The following is a 14290-nucleotide window of genomic DNA, read 5'->3' as shown; positions in this document are numbered from 1 at the left end:
AACTGCACTTGAATTCACATTCTTAGCAAAACAATTGCCTGAGCATACACACACACTCCATACTCATCATTACAGGATAGCCATTTATTCTTCGTCTTCTTCCTCCTCATCATCATCCTCATCTTCTTCTTCCTCCTCATTTTCTAGTTTATTCTTCTTCTTTGAGCCTGTTGGCCTGCCAGGGCCCTTCTTTCCTGCTTCACCTTTGCCCTTGGCATGGTATGCAGCAATATCTTTTTCATATGTCTCCTTTATCTTAGCTGCCTTCTGTTCATATGGTTGTTTATCTTTGGCTGACTGTTCAGACCACATTTCACCCAATTTTTTTGCAGTATACCCAGGGGATAGGCCTGGGTGTTCACTTTTGATCTTCAAGTTCAAGATGTCATCGCTGTTCTTATATTGTTTCTCTGCCATTCTCTCTATTTCTTTTTGGTTTTGGCTCCCTCCTTAAGCTGGACCCACCTCCTGATAGTGGCATTAGTTGCAGCAGTTCCAGACCTCATGTCTTTACACCATACCATCAGGAGGAAGAGAATCTCTTCCCATAGCTTTCCCTGAGGAGCGAAGAAGCTTCTTGCCTACATATCCCAGAGAACTTCTTGGCTTGGATTGGTTCTGTGCCTGTTGCTTACCCAGCTCACTGTGGCCAGGAGGTAGAACATGCTAATTGACTTAAGTCACTCAGGGACTACTCTAGAACAGGAGGAGTTGTCAATTCCTTCTAAACCATCAGGATGGGAAATTAGGGTCACTATTAGGAAGGATGGAATGAATGATGGGAGAGGCATCCAACAAATTACCTCTCCAGGGAATCTGTCTAAACTCCATGATCCCATACTCTCTGGCCATAGCTGAGAAGGCCAGAGGTGTATGCCTGAGCAAGTATATGGCAGAGCTTATGAGTTAGCCCCATTCTTCTGTGTTTATGTAGTAGCAGGCTTTTTAGCTGGGAACATGGGTGCTCAGCTAAAAACTATATTGTCCAGCTTCTTTTGAAACTAACTGTGACCATGTGACTAAGTTATGACCTATGAGAGGGCACAGAGGCGATGTGTTCAGCTTTGGTAGTGTACTTTAGGGAATGAGCGTGCCTTTCCCTTCCCCTCCGGGAATGCAGGCCAGGAGTTGAGCCATTTAGACTCTGCGGATGAGGACAGCCCCTACAGATGGTGAGACAAGCTCGGCGGATTCTGGGCCCCTGGACAGCCCTGAGGAGGACTGTTGCAGCCGTGGACCACCTGCTTCCTTACTGTTTCATGAGCAAGAAATAAACTTCTATCCTGGGAGCCCCAGGCCGCAGTCACCTCCTCCGCGGCCGCCGCCAGCGCCAGCGGCGAGACTGCGGGCCGGTCCGCCCGGGGCGTGCGCTGGCGGCCGGGGGCGCTGGCGACAAGCAGGAAGTGCGGGCGCGCCGGCGTGGGCGGCTGGCTGAACCTAGGCACGCGGGGGCGGCGGAGTGGCAGGTCGCGCGGGGCCGCCCTCCTGGCTCAGCGTTGTGGACCCGAGCCTGCTGAGAGAGAGGGAGCTGCTCAAAAAACGAGCTCTTTCCAGTCCTGAAACAGAAAAATGTGCAGTATCTTCTCAATCGTCATCATCACCATCATCATCCAAGAAGAAGGAAGCAACGGTAGAACATAGGGGATCATCAGGTGCTAAACAAAATTCTGATCAGAACAATGGATGATTTAACTTGAAAGCCCTATCAGGAAGCTCTGGATATAAGTTTGGTGTTCTTGCTGAGATTGTGAATTACAGGAAGACACATCAGCCAGGAGATACATACCCTCCAACTTTAGAAGAAATCTTGGATGAAACACAACATTTAGCTATTGGGCTCAAGCAGAAACAATGGCAGCAATGGCTAATGACTGAGGCATTAGTCAACAATCTGAAAATTGAAGTATTTAATAATAGCTGGGGAGTGTGCTTTTCAAGCCCAAGTACAACTTGAAAGATAGGAAGGCTCTGCTTAGGCTCTTAGATAAGCATGACCAGAGAGCATTAGGAGGGATTCTTTTAGAAAACATAGAAGAGGGACTGCCCAATTGCCAGAAAGCTGTGAAGGCTTTAGGGGACCAGATACTATTTGTAAATCGTCCTGATAAGAAGAAAATACAGTAATCAAGACAGCGTGGTATTGGTTAAAGAATAGACAAATGGGTCAATTGAACAGACTAGAAAGTCTAGAAATAGAACCACATGAATGTAATCTATTGATTTTTTTTCTTTTGTTTTTTAAATACCATCCTTATTTCTGAATCTATTGATTTTTGACAAAGGAGCAAAGTCAATACAGTGGAGAAAAAGACAGTCTTTTTCAACAAATGGTGCTAGAACAACTGGGCATCAGCATTTGAAAAAGAAAAGTGAATCTAGACACAGACCTTACGTGCTTCACAAAAATTAACTCAAAATAAATCATATACCTAAATGTAAAATGCAAAACTATAAAACTTCTAGAGATAATATAGGAGAAAATCTAATTGAGCTTTGGCTTGACAATGACTTTCATGATCCATGAGAGAAATAATTGATAAGCTGGACCTCATTAAAATGAAAAACGTAGGCTCTGTGAAGACAAGCCATAGCCTGGGAGAAAATATTTGCAAAAGACAAATCTGATAAAGAACTGTTATCCAAAATATACAAATAACTCTGAAAACAATAAGAAAATGAATAAACCCATTAAAAAATGGGCCAAAGACCTGAACAGATACCTTACCAAAGAAGATATACAGATGGCAAATAAGCATATGTCATCCACATCATATGTCATTAGGGAACTGCAAATTAAAAGAACAATGAGATACAACTACATATCTTTTAGAACAGTAAAAATCCAGAATACTGATAACACCAAATGCTAGTAAGAATGTGGAGCAACAAGAACTCTCATTTATTGCTGGTGACAATGCAAAATGGTATGGCCACTTTGGAAGAAAGTTTGACAGTTTCTTATAAAACTAAACTGTTACCGTACAATCCAGCAATCTCGCTCTTTGGTATTTATACCCAAATGACTTGAAAACTTGTGTTCATACAAAAACCTGCACACAGGATGTTTAGAGCAATCTTATTCAAGTTGCCAAAACTTAGAAGCAACCAAGATGTCCTTTAGTAGGTGAAGGGATAAACTGGTACATCCAGACAGTGGAATATTACTCAGTGCTAAAAAGAAATGCACTATCAAACCGTAAAAAGATACAGAAGAACGTTTAAAGACATATTACTAAGTGAAAGAAGCCAATCTGAAAAGGCTACATACTGTATGATTCCAACTATATGACATTCTGGAAAAGGCAAAACTCAGGAGACAGTCAAAAGGTCAGTGGTTGCCAGGGGTTGGTGGGAAGAGGGAGGGATGAATAGGTGGAACACAGATAATTTTCTTAGGGCAGTGAAACTACTCTGTATGATACTATAATGGTAGATACATGTCATTATATATTTGTCCAAACCTATAGAACGTACAACACCCAGAGTGAACCCTAATGTAAACTACGGACTTTGGCTAATGATGTGTCAATGTAGGTTCATTGATTGCAACAAATGTACACTCTAGTGCAGGATGCAGATAGTGGGAGAGGCTGTGTGTATGGTGAGGGGTAGGGATATAAGGGAACTCTCTGTACTTTCTGCTTAATTTTGCAGACATTAAGAAACTTAAAACTGTTCTAAAAAATAAAGTCTATTTTTTTAAAAGTCTTCATAAAGATTACATCGTGTTTTAAAATGGAACAAAAAGGTAATGATATATTTAGAAAAGCATGGAAACAAAGTAGCAGAGTGAAAATTTGTTGTTAGTGAAGGTGTGAATTCTGCTGACACTATCTAGTAAAACAGGGACATGCCCACAGCCTAGAAGAAAGTCTTGGAGACAATAGCGGAACCCTCTTTTAAGAAATATTGCCTCACCAATGTCCTTGATGGCAGAGGACAATATTGTGTGGAAAACAGTCATTGATTATCAGAAAGTGATTCAGAGGAGTCAGACTTTAAAGGCATTTTTGGGCTGATTGAGGTGCCTCATGCCTATAATCCCACCTACTTTTGGAGGCTGAGGGAGGAGGATCCCTTGAGTCCAGGAATTTGAGGCTGCAATGAGCTATGATTCTGCCATTGCACTCTAGTTTGGGCAACAGAGCAAGACCCGTCTCTAAAAAGGAAATTAAAGTTAAAATGTAAAAAATGCATTTCTGAGAATATTTTAACCCATTCATTTTACTAACATTTTTCTTTTCACGTATGCACCAGAATGATTTTTAAAAATGGTCTGAAAGGCTGGGTGCGGTGGCTCACTCCTGTGATCCTAGCACTCTGGGAGGCCGAAGCGGGAGGATTGCTCAAGGTCAGGAGTTCGAGACTAGAGTGAGCAAGAGCGAGACCCTGTCTCTACTAAAAATAGAAAGAAATGGTTTGGACAGCTAAAATTATATATAGAAAAAAATTAGCTGAGCATGATGGCACATGCCTATAGTCCCAGCTACTCGGGAGGCTAAGGCAGAAGGATTGCTTAAGCCCAGGAATTTGAGGTTGCTGTGAGCTAGGCTGCCACAGCACTCTAGCCAGGGCAAAAGAGCGAGACTCTGTCTCAAAAAAAAAAAAAAAAAAGATCTGGAAAAGCTTATAATTAGCATAAAATAAAAATTCAGGTGTTAAGAAGGCATTGAATCATAGTTTAACTGACAGCATTTTTTCTTAGTGGTACATAAAATGACGTATTATATTTGAAGATGTCTTTGAATCATGGAAATTCAGTAGTGAGAACCTGCTCTGTATGGGCCCAGTTATGGACCCAGTGGATACAGCACTAAACGCGACAGACAAGGAACCTTCCTGTAGTTTATATAATAGTTTGGAGAGACAGGCAACAAACTAGAAATTCAAGATTATGCTAAATTGAAATTAGTATAAATTCCAAAAGTAACACACCAAACTCTAAAAAAAATAAATAAAGATTATGCCAAATTATATGAAGGGAATAAACCGAGTGGTGTGGTAGAGGGTGACTGGGCAGAGGGCTGCTCTAGATTTGGTGGCCAGGGAATCAAAACCACACCTAGACCTGGGCAGGACTCTCTGCTTAGTCCAGTGCTTCTCTAACTTCATACACATCTCCTGGGCATCTTGTGAAAATGCAGATTCTGATTCAGTAGGTCTGGGGTGGGACCAGCATCTCTAACAAGCTCCCAGGTGATGCTGATACTACTGTAGAGGGCCCTGCATATCACAAATACTGAAACACAAACCCCCTTTTCATTTTTACCTTGTAAGAAAGTTTTCCAAACTTCAGTAACCAACTGAGCAGATGGGAATCATGGAAGAGAAATGTGTGAGTTGAAGTGGAAGTGAGCTGAGAGCCTGCGTGTTGGTGGGGTCTGTAAACTGCACCGTAAACTGCACGGGAGTCTGGGCCCAGAGCAGCCCTGTCCACCCTGCCCCAGCAGTTCTGGGCTGACGCTCAGGCTTGCAGGTGGCAGCCCTGGCCCAGGGAAGAGTTTGGCTCCTCTAGCTTCTGGATTGTGAGGACTGTCCCAGGTGAGCAAGCTAAGGGTGTGAATGTGGGCCAGGCCTTGGCATAGCTCGTGTTATACATTTAAATCTTTAGACTTACCTGGCTGGGCACTGTGGCTCGTACCTGTAATCCCAACATTTTGGAAGGCTGAGATGGGCGGATCGCTTGAGGCCAGGTGTTTGAGACCAGCCTTGACAACATAGCAAGACCCTGTGTCTACAAAAAATTAAAAAATTAGCTGGACATGATGATGTGCACATGTAGTCCTAGTTACTTGGGAGACAGGAGGATCACTTGAGCCCAGGAGTTTGAGGTAGTAGTGAGCTATGATGACGCCACTGCACTCTAGTCTGGGCAATGAGGGAGACTCTGTCTCCAAAATAAGTAAATGAATGAATGAATGAATGAATAAATGAATAAATATTTAGACTTGCCATATGTGGGCCTCCATTTGTGCTGCTCTCTTGGCCCCTACAAATTAGCAGTGGGCCTTCAGGATATAGTAATAATAACTAACAGTTAGCTTGTATCCCAGACTCTGTTCTGAGTTACATATATTAAATCCCATAATTCTTATAACACACCTCTGAGGAATCAGAGCTATGATCATCACCCCTGCCGATAAGGAGACAGGGGATTTTGCAGTTTGGCTCCAGCATCTGTGCTCTTGACCACAATGCTCTGTCACCACCACCCAGAGAAGGGAGCCTCTTGGAGGAAGCCTGAAGGACAGAAGAGACAGCCACGTGATGAGCTGGAGGAAGAGCACAGTCAGGGTTGAGGGAACAGGCAAAGTTCATCTCAGGGGAGAAGAGCTTACATTAAGGAACCAAAAAAAAGTTCAGTTTACTGAACTTCCAAAGATTAGGATGGGGAAGAATTGTCCAAGATGAGGTCAGAAAGATAGTCAGGGTCTAGGTCACATTGGGCCTTGTGAGGAGTTTAGAAGCCATTGGAGGGTTTTACACTGGGACTACGGGCATGTACCACCATGCCCAGCTACTTTAAAAAAAAAAAATTTTTAGAGGTGGGATCTTGCTATATTGTCCAGGCTCATCTCAAACTCCCGACCTCAAGCAATCCTCCCATCTCAGCCTCCTGAGATGCTACGATTATGTGCATGAGCTGCCACACCCGGCTGAATTCAGATTTTTCAGTAGAAACCCTGCAAATGTAGCCCCTTGGCATTTTTCTCCTCTTCCTTCTCACAGCTTAGAACCCTGTAGACAAGGAGACCAGAGTTCAATGTCCCCCTCACCTTCTACTATATGTCTTTGGTGAATAAAGACTGAAGTATGAAAAAAAATGCATTTGGCTGTAATATTTGCAAGACACAAGAAGGTATTGGGAATAGATTCTTTTCATAGGGAGGAAAAGATGATGTTTACTGAGAAACGGCACCGTCTCAGCAGGGATTAGGAGAGAACTGTGGACAGAGGTGGAGTCTTAGGAATGAGGAGCTGTCTATGAGTTATCTACAAGTGAGTCCTCATCTTAGGTGCAGTGCCAGGAGCGAGGTTGCAAAAGCAGGAGCTCCACCCGAGGTCTCTCTCCTTAACCCCAGGAGAAATGTTCTAAATGTTGTAGTAAAGACAACCCCTTGGCCGTTCGCGGTGGCTCACGCCTGTAATCCTAGCACTCTGGGAGGCCGAGGCGGACGGATTGTTTGAGCTCAGGAGTTCGAGATCAGCCTGAGCAAGAGCGAGACCCCGTCTCCACTAAAAATAGAAAAGAAATTATACAGACAGCTAAAAACATATATATATATATATATATATATATATATATATATATAATTAGCTGGGCATGGTGGTACATGCCTGTAGTCCCAGCTACTCAGGAGGCTGAGGCAGGAGGATTGCTCGAGCCCAGGGGTTTGAGGTTGCTGTGAGCTAGGCTGATGCCACGGCACTCTAGCCTGGGCAACAGAATGAGACTCTGTCTCAAAAAAAAAAAAAAAAAAAAGACAACCCCTTATGACATATCATATCAGGGGAGGCTAGCAAGGCAGAATCTGAACAGGGAATCAACTCACTGTCATCTAACAGGCATCACTACTTCCTTATTAGGGACCATTGAGTGGCAGCCTGGCTGGAACACATTATGCTCTATCCCCTCCCTCTCCGTGGATTTCTCCCTAAAGGGTCATTAGAAACATACCTGGGAAGAAGAGAAGGGGCTTGCCACCTGGGTCTCCCATTTCCTTGAGTTATTTTGAGTAGTGTATTAGTTTGCTAGGGCTGCCATAACAAAATACCACAGACTGGGTGGCTTAAACAACAGAGATTTATTTTCTCACAGTTCTGGAGGCTAGAAGTCCAAGATCAAGGTGTCAACAGGGTTGATTTTCTTTAAGGCCTCTCTCGTTGGCTTGCCAGTCTTCTCTCTGTGTCTTCACATGGTCTGTTCTCTGTGTGTGTCTGTGTCCGAATGTCCTCTTTTTATAAGGACATCCATCATATTTAACTTAATTAGCTCTTTAATGACTCTATCTCCAAATACAGTCACATTCTGAGGTCCTGGGGGTTAGGACTTCAGTATATTATCAACAGAAAAGAAGCCAAACTCTGTAAAATAATTTAAAGAGATTTGTTCTGAGCCAAACTTGAGGACCATGGCCCAGAGCCACACCCAACAAGCCTTGACCAAGTGGACTCACTGTGGTTGGGTTACGGTTTGATTTTGTACACTTCTGGGAGAATTACAGGTAAAGTCATGAATCAATACGTGGAAGGCATACATTGCTTTGTCTTGAAAAGGTTGGTGGGGGGAATTACAGGTTATAGGTGAGTTTAAAGACTGTTTGACTTGTAATTGGTTAAAGAAATGAAGCTTTGTCTAAAGGTTTGGAATATTTTAAATGAAGGTAAGGAAGTCTGTTAATCAGAGACAGCTTTGTAATGAGTTACAAAGGGTACCTACAAAAAGGGAGGGGGATGATGAGGCCTGTCTGACCTCCCTTCTCATGGCCAATAACTCAATTTTAGGGTATCCTCTTGGCCAAGAGGGGATCCATTCAGTCAGCTGGGGGCGGGGGGTGGAGCTTAAGATTTTATTTTAGTCCACAATCCTTCCCTTTTGGTCAAGATCTGCCAGAGGTAAGATCTATGGCCAGACTTTTATTTTGTCCCATCTCTTGCGGGGGTGGTGTGGCTACCTGCCCTGGGTCCTTGTGGCCAAGAGCACTGAATAGCCAAAAGGGCTTACAGCCAATCAAATGCTTTAGGCCAGATGGGACTGGAGATAGACAGGCACTCATCCACCCTTTAAAACCTAGTCAACATAAGAGTAAAACCAAAATGTCAAAGGCAAGGCTACAAAATTAATATGTCTATAAGTATTGAGCTCTTATATTCTTGGGCTTAGTTGTAGACTTATAGCAAACATAAGCATTGTTAACCATTCAGGCTAAGGAATTTAGAGACTTGTTGCATCGCAATACTTTAGTCTCTTTAGTAATTTGTCCTAAGGTGGCTGATAAATTTCTTGCTGTATCTCCTTTTGTATAGACCTCAAAACTGAGAACAATTATACCCAAGAAGTTCTAAGTCTATGGGAAGCAGGAAATTTTTTATGATTGAGATGGATATCTGTACCGCGTGGCCCGGAAAGGCAAGTCTCTCATTTAGTATTTGTTTAAGGCCTCCGTGCACCCATCCTTGATCTGGAGAGACTAAACTAATTCTGTGCCTCGGAATCAGTCCTTACAATCTCACACACCCCCTCTTTCGTAATAGTCCCTGGGCCTAGAGGGAGGATGTTTTCAGTCTTAGTCACAGGGCGTCCGCAGTGAATAACATGTTGGGCCCTGCTGGATTCGATCCTTTTTTTTTCTGTTCCCCACCACCTCTCCCCTCTGGATTCAATCCTTTTAAATCCCAGAGATATCAAGGAAACTTCCTATTTACTTAAAACTCACCATGACTCTGGAAAACAAAGCAAGAGAATCAGTAATGTTTTAAATAAAAAGTCATAAAAAATATTTTAGTTCTTTCCATGACATTTTTCTTAAAGAAGCAAATCTTGGACTGTAGCTGATTATAAACTCTTGTTTAAGAAGAATGAAAGTAGGCCAGGCGCGGTGGCTCACGCCTGTAATCCTAGCACTCTGGGAGGCTGAGGCAGGTGGATCGTTTGAGCTCAGGAGTTCGAGACCAGCCTGAGCAAGAGCGAGACCCCGTCTCTACTAAAAAAATAGAAAGAAGTTAGCCGGACAACTAAAAATATATATAGAAAAAAAAATTAGCCAGGCATGGTGGCGCATGCCTGTAGTCCTAGCTGCTTGGGAGGCTGAGGCAGGAGGATCGCTTGAGCTCAGGAGTTTGAGGTTGCTGTGAGCTAGGCTGACGCCATGGCACTCTAGCCACGACAACAGAGCAAGACTCTGTCTCAAAAAAAAAGAAAAAAACCCTATTTGTATGTCTTTATAACCTTTTTTATGAAAAAAACTTATTTTTCTTTTTTTTTTTTTTAGTTTTTTTTTTTTTTGAGACAGAGTCTCGCTCTGTTGCCGTGGCTAGAGTGCCGTGGCGTCAGCCTAGCTCACAGCAACCTCAAACTCCTGGGCTCAAGCGATCCTCCTGCCTCAGCCTCCCGAGTAGCTGGGACTACAGGCACATGCCACCATGCCCGGCTAATTTTTTCTATATATATTTAGTTGTCCATATAATTTCTTTCTATTTTTAGTAAAGACGGGGTCTTGCTCTTGCTCAGGCTGGTCTCGAACTACTGAGCTCAAACGATCCACCCGCCTCGGCCTCCCAAGTGCTAGGATTACAGGCGTGAGCCACCGCGCCCGGCCAAAAACTTATTTTTCATATAGAATTGTTCCTCTTTTATCTTGTAGTTTTAATTACATATATTAATCAAAATGTCAACTCTTAGAAATACCCAGAAAGTTAAAGTAACTTTGTATTGTTATCAGTCCCCAATTTTATTATGTTAGCACTCCTAAATATGAAAAGAAGGTATCAAGGTATATAAACTTAAACTTATGTTTATTTTATTTTATTTTATTTTATTTTATTTTTTGAGACAGAGTCTCACTTTGTTGCCTGGGAACAAACTCCTGGGCTCAAATGATCCTCTTGCCTCAGCCTCTCAAGTAGCTGGGACAACAGGCATGAGCCACCACGTCTGGCTAATTTTTTGTTTCTCTTTTTAGTTGACTGGATAATTTTTTTCCTATTTTTAGTAGAGATGGGGTCTCGCTCTTGCTCAGGCTGGTCTCAAACTCCTGACCTCAAGCGATCCTCCCACCTCGGCCTCCCAGAGTGCTAGAATTACAGGCCTGAGCCACCGCATCTGGCCAAGATTCAGCTCCAGGTCTTTTTTTTTCTCCTTGTAGCCTTCCTGACAAAGCCCATCCCCTCCCAGGGAATTAGCTGTTCCCTCTGCCAATAGTCACCTCCAAAATTGATGCCTCCAGATCCAAATCTAACTGCCTGAAGGATATGGTCACTTGAATGTCTTGGTTTTAACTCAAATTCAGCCAGTTTCGTACTGACCTCATACTATTCCCCAAACTCATCTCGCTTTGACTTTCTTGTCTCCATCAGTGGAAATAGTCACCCAGGCTAGAAAACTTTAATCCTGTACCCAGCCAGACCTCAAGTCTTCTTGACTTTTCCTTAAGTGGCTCCTGAATCTGTCAGGTTTTTTTTTTTTTTTTTGTTTTTGTTTTGAGACAGAGTCTCGCTCTGTTGCCCAAGCTAGAGTGCTGTGGCGTCAGCCTAGCTCACAGCAACCTCAAGCTCCTGGACTCAAGCAATCCTTCCGCCTCAGCCTCCCGAGTAGCTGGGACTACAGGCATGCGCCACCATGCCTGTTATTAGCGCCAGCTAATTTTTTCTCCATATATTTTTAGTTGTCCAGATCATTTCTATCTATTTTTAGTAGAGACGGGGTGTCACTCTTGCTCAGGCTGGTCTCAAACTCCTGAGCTCAAGCGATCCTCCTGCCTCAGCCTCCCAGAGTGTTAGGATTACAGGCGTGAGCCATCTCGCCTGGCCCTTAAACTTATGTTTAATAATGTTTTAATATTTTGTAAATACTACAACGTCTACAATGTAGGGATCAAAGTGTCCCTGGCTTCCAAAATTTACTCAAACTGTAGGGAGCAAAGGCCACTGTTGCCATAAAGATTTGCTGAAAATTTGCTGACATGAAGTAGATTAATTAATAGGAGAAAAAAATTACAAACTTATACATGGGTACCTTCAGAATAAATACTCAAAGATGCAGGGGCAATTGTCCAAGTTTATGTTTAGGGTCAACAAAGTATGGACAGCCATGTAGAAATATGATTGGGCAAAAAGGGTGTGAACTTATGCTAACAGGCTGAGTGGGGAACCCAGCAAAGCCTATTAGGTTGGTGCAAAAGTAATTGCAGTTTCAGACTGTGAATTTTAAATCATTATAACTAGACTCAAACACATGTTTATTAATCAACATAGGAACCATTACGATCAACACATTTTTGCCAATGAGAAATAAGTTTGTTTATTCCTGTAGCGTAAAAATCCATGCTTTGGGATTCAGTGAACTCTTGGAAAGCATTTTTTGCATCCTGCTGGTTGTGGAAGTGTTTCCCTGCAAAAGCTGACGAGATGCTTGAAGAAGTGTAATCAATTGGTGAGAGGTCAGGTGAATATGGCGGATGAGCCAAAACTTTGTAGCCCAATTCATTCAATTTTTGAAGCATTGGTTGTGCCATGTGGGGTAGAGTGTTGTGGTAAAGAATTGGGCCCTTTCTGTTGACCAGTGCTGGCCGCAAGCCTTGCAGTTTTCGGTGTATCTCATGGATTTGCTGAGCATACTTCTCAGCTGTCATGGTTCCTCTGGGATTCAGAAAGCTGCAGTGGATCGGAGTGGCAGCAGACCACCAAACAGTAACCATGACCTTTTTTGGTGCAAGTTTGGCTTTGGGAAGTGCTTCTCTCAGTCCAACCACTGAGCTGGTTGTCACTGGTTGGTATATAAAATCCACTCTAGCCTGGGCAACAGAGCAAGACTCTGTCTCAAAAAAAAAAAAAAAAAAAAAAAAAATCTCTTCGAATTTGCTTTTTGTCTAACATCATTTCCATAGTCTAAAATAAATAAAAATAAACAGCAAGTAATAATGTCATTAGCAAGAATCATAAAGTGAGAAATGCACATTAAAATGATGTATAACATCTTTTAAAGAGTGACCTTACCTGTCACGGTCTGCGAGGAGTCGGCTAGTGGATCTCTGAGAGCTGAAGTTTGAGAGCTTCTTCGTGCCGGAGGGGTTGAGACTGGCGGCTCTGCAGCCGTCACCATGCCACAAAATGAATATGTTGAATGACACTGTCAATGCTATGGGTATGCTATGGGTATCGTTTGCATTACCATGAGAAAAAGAGAAAAAAGGAAAGTTGAGAGGCTCATGAATGGTCAAAGAAGGCAAAGAAGATGATTGGTCTGAAGGCCAAGCTTTACCACAAGCAGCGCCATGCTGAGAAAATACAAACGAAAAAGACTATCAGGATGCATGAAAAGAGAAACACCAAACAGAAGAATGATGAAAGGACTCCACAGGGAGCAGTACCTGCCTATCTGCTGGACAGAGAAGGACAGGCCCAAGCCAAAGTACTTTCCAATATGATTAAACAGGCCGGGCGCGGTGGCTCACGCCTGTAATCCTAGCACTCTGGGAGGCTGAGGCTGGTGGATCGCTCGAGGTCAGGAGTTCGAGACCAGCCTGAGCAAGAGCGAGACCCCGTCTCTACTAAAAATAGAAAGAAATTAGCTGGACAACTAAAAATATATATATATATAGAAAAAATTAGCCGGGCATGGTGGCGGATGCCTGTAGTCCCAGCTACTCGGGAGGCTGAGGCAGTAGGATCGCTGAAGCCCAGGAGTTTGAGGTTCCTGTGAGCTAGGCTGATGCCAGGGCACTCACTCTAGCTCGGGCAACAAAACGAGACTCTGTCTCAAAAACAAAACAAAACAAAACAAAAAAACCAATATGATTAAGCAAAAATGAAAAGAGAAAGCAAGAAAATGGAATGTCCCTTTGCCCAAAGTTCGTGCCGAGGGAGAAACAGAAGTTATTCAAATAGGAAAGAGAAAGAAAAAGGCAGGGAAGAGGATGGTTACTAAAGTCTGCTTTCTTGGAGATGGCTTTACAAGAAAACCACCTAAATATGAAAGATTCATTAGGGCAATGGGTTTACATTTCAAGAAGGCCCATGTAACATATCCTGAACTGAAAGCTACCTTTTACCTACCAATACTTGGTGTAAAGAAGAATCCCTTATCCCCGTTATATACAGCTTTGCGTGTTATTACCAAAGGTACTATCATTGAGGTCAATGTGAGTGAGTTGGGCCTTGTGACACAAGGGGGCAAGGTTATCTGGGGGAAATATGCCCAGGTTACCAACAGTCCTGAAAATGATGGATGTATAAATGCAGTCTTACTGGTCTGATAGCAGTTTCATACAAGTAACTTCTTATTGAAGACTACATACCAGTTGGGAAAACCACCATTACTGTGATGTTTCTGAATGCCACCAAATAGCCTTACATGTCTGCAGTCATCAAAAGAACAATTTATTAAATTGTATAAAACATTAAATGGTCCAGTTTTAAAAAAAAAGATGTATAACATAACCACATTTATTTAAGAATGTATTCCAATATCAAACGGCAAATTTCAACAATGCTAAAACCGCAATTACTTTTGCACCAACCTAATATCTAGATTCAGTTTGGCCTCTCTGAGCGCGCCTTCCTTTCTTCTGGG

At 42.8% G+C, this 14290-nt stretch overlaps 2 pseudogenes; both read left to right on the top strand.

Moving 5' to 3' along the window:
- Positions 1-957: 957 nt before the first annotated feature.
- LOC123621137 lies at positions 958-2124 on the top strand (annotated as a pseudogene).
- Positions 2125-12818: 10694 nt separating this feature from the next.
- LOC123621231 lies at positions 12819-13953 on the top strand (annotated as a pseudogene).
- Positions 13954-14290: the final 337 nt, after the last annotated feature.

This window comes from Lemur catta, chromosome 15, assembly GCF_020740605.2.
Source record: "Lemur catta isolate mLemCat1 chromosome 15, mLemCat1.pri, whole genome shotgun sequence".
Classification (NCBI taxonomy): domain Eukaryota; kingdom Metazoa; phylum Chordata; class Mammalia; order Primates; family Lemuridae; genus Lemur; species Lemur catta.
The sequence above is the reverse complement of the archived record's forward strand: the minus strand, read 5'-3'. Positions and strand labels throughout refer to the sequence as shown.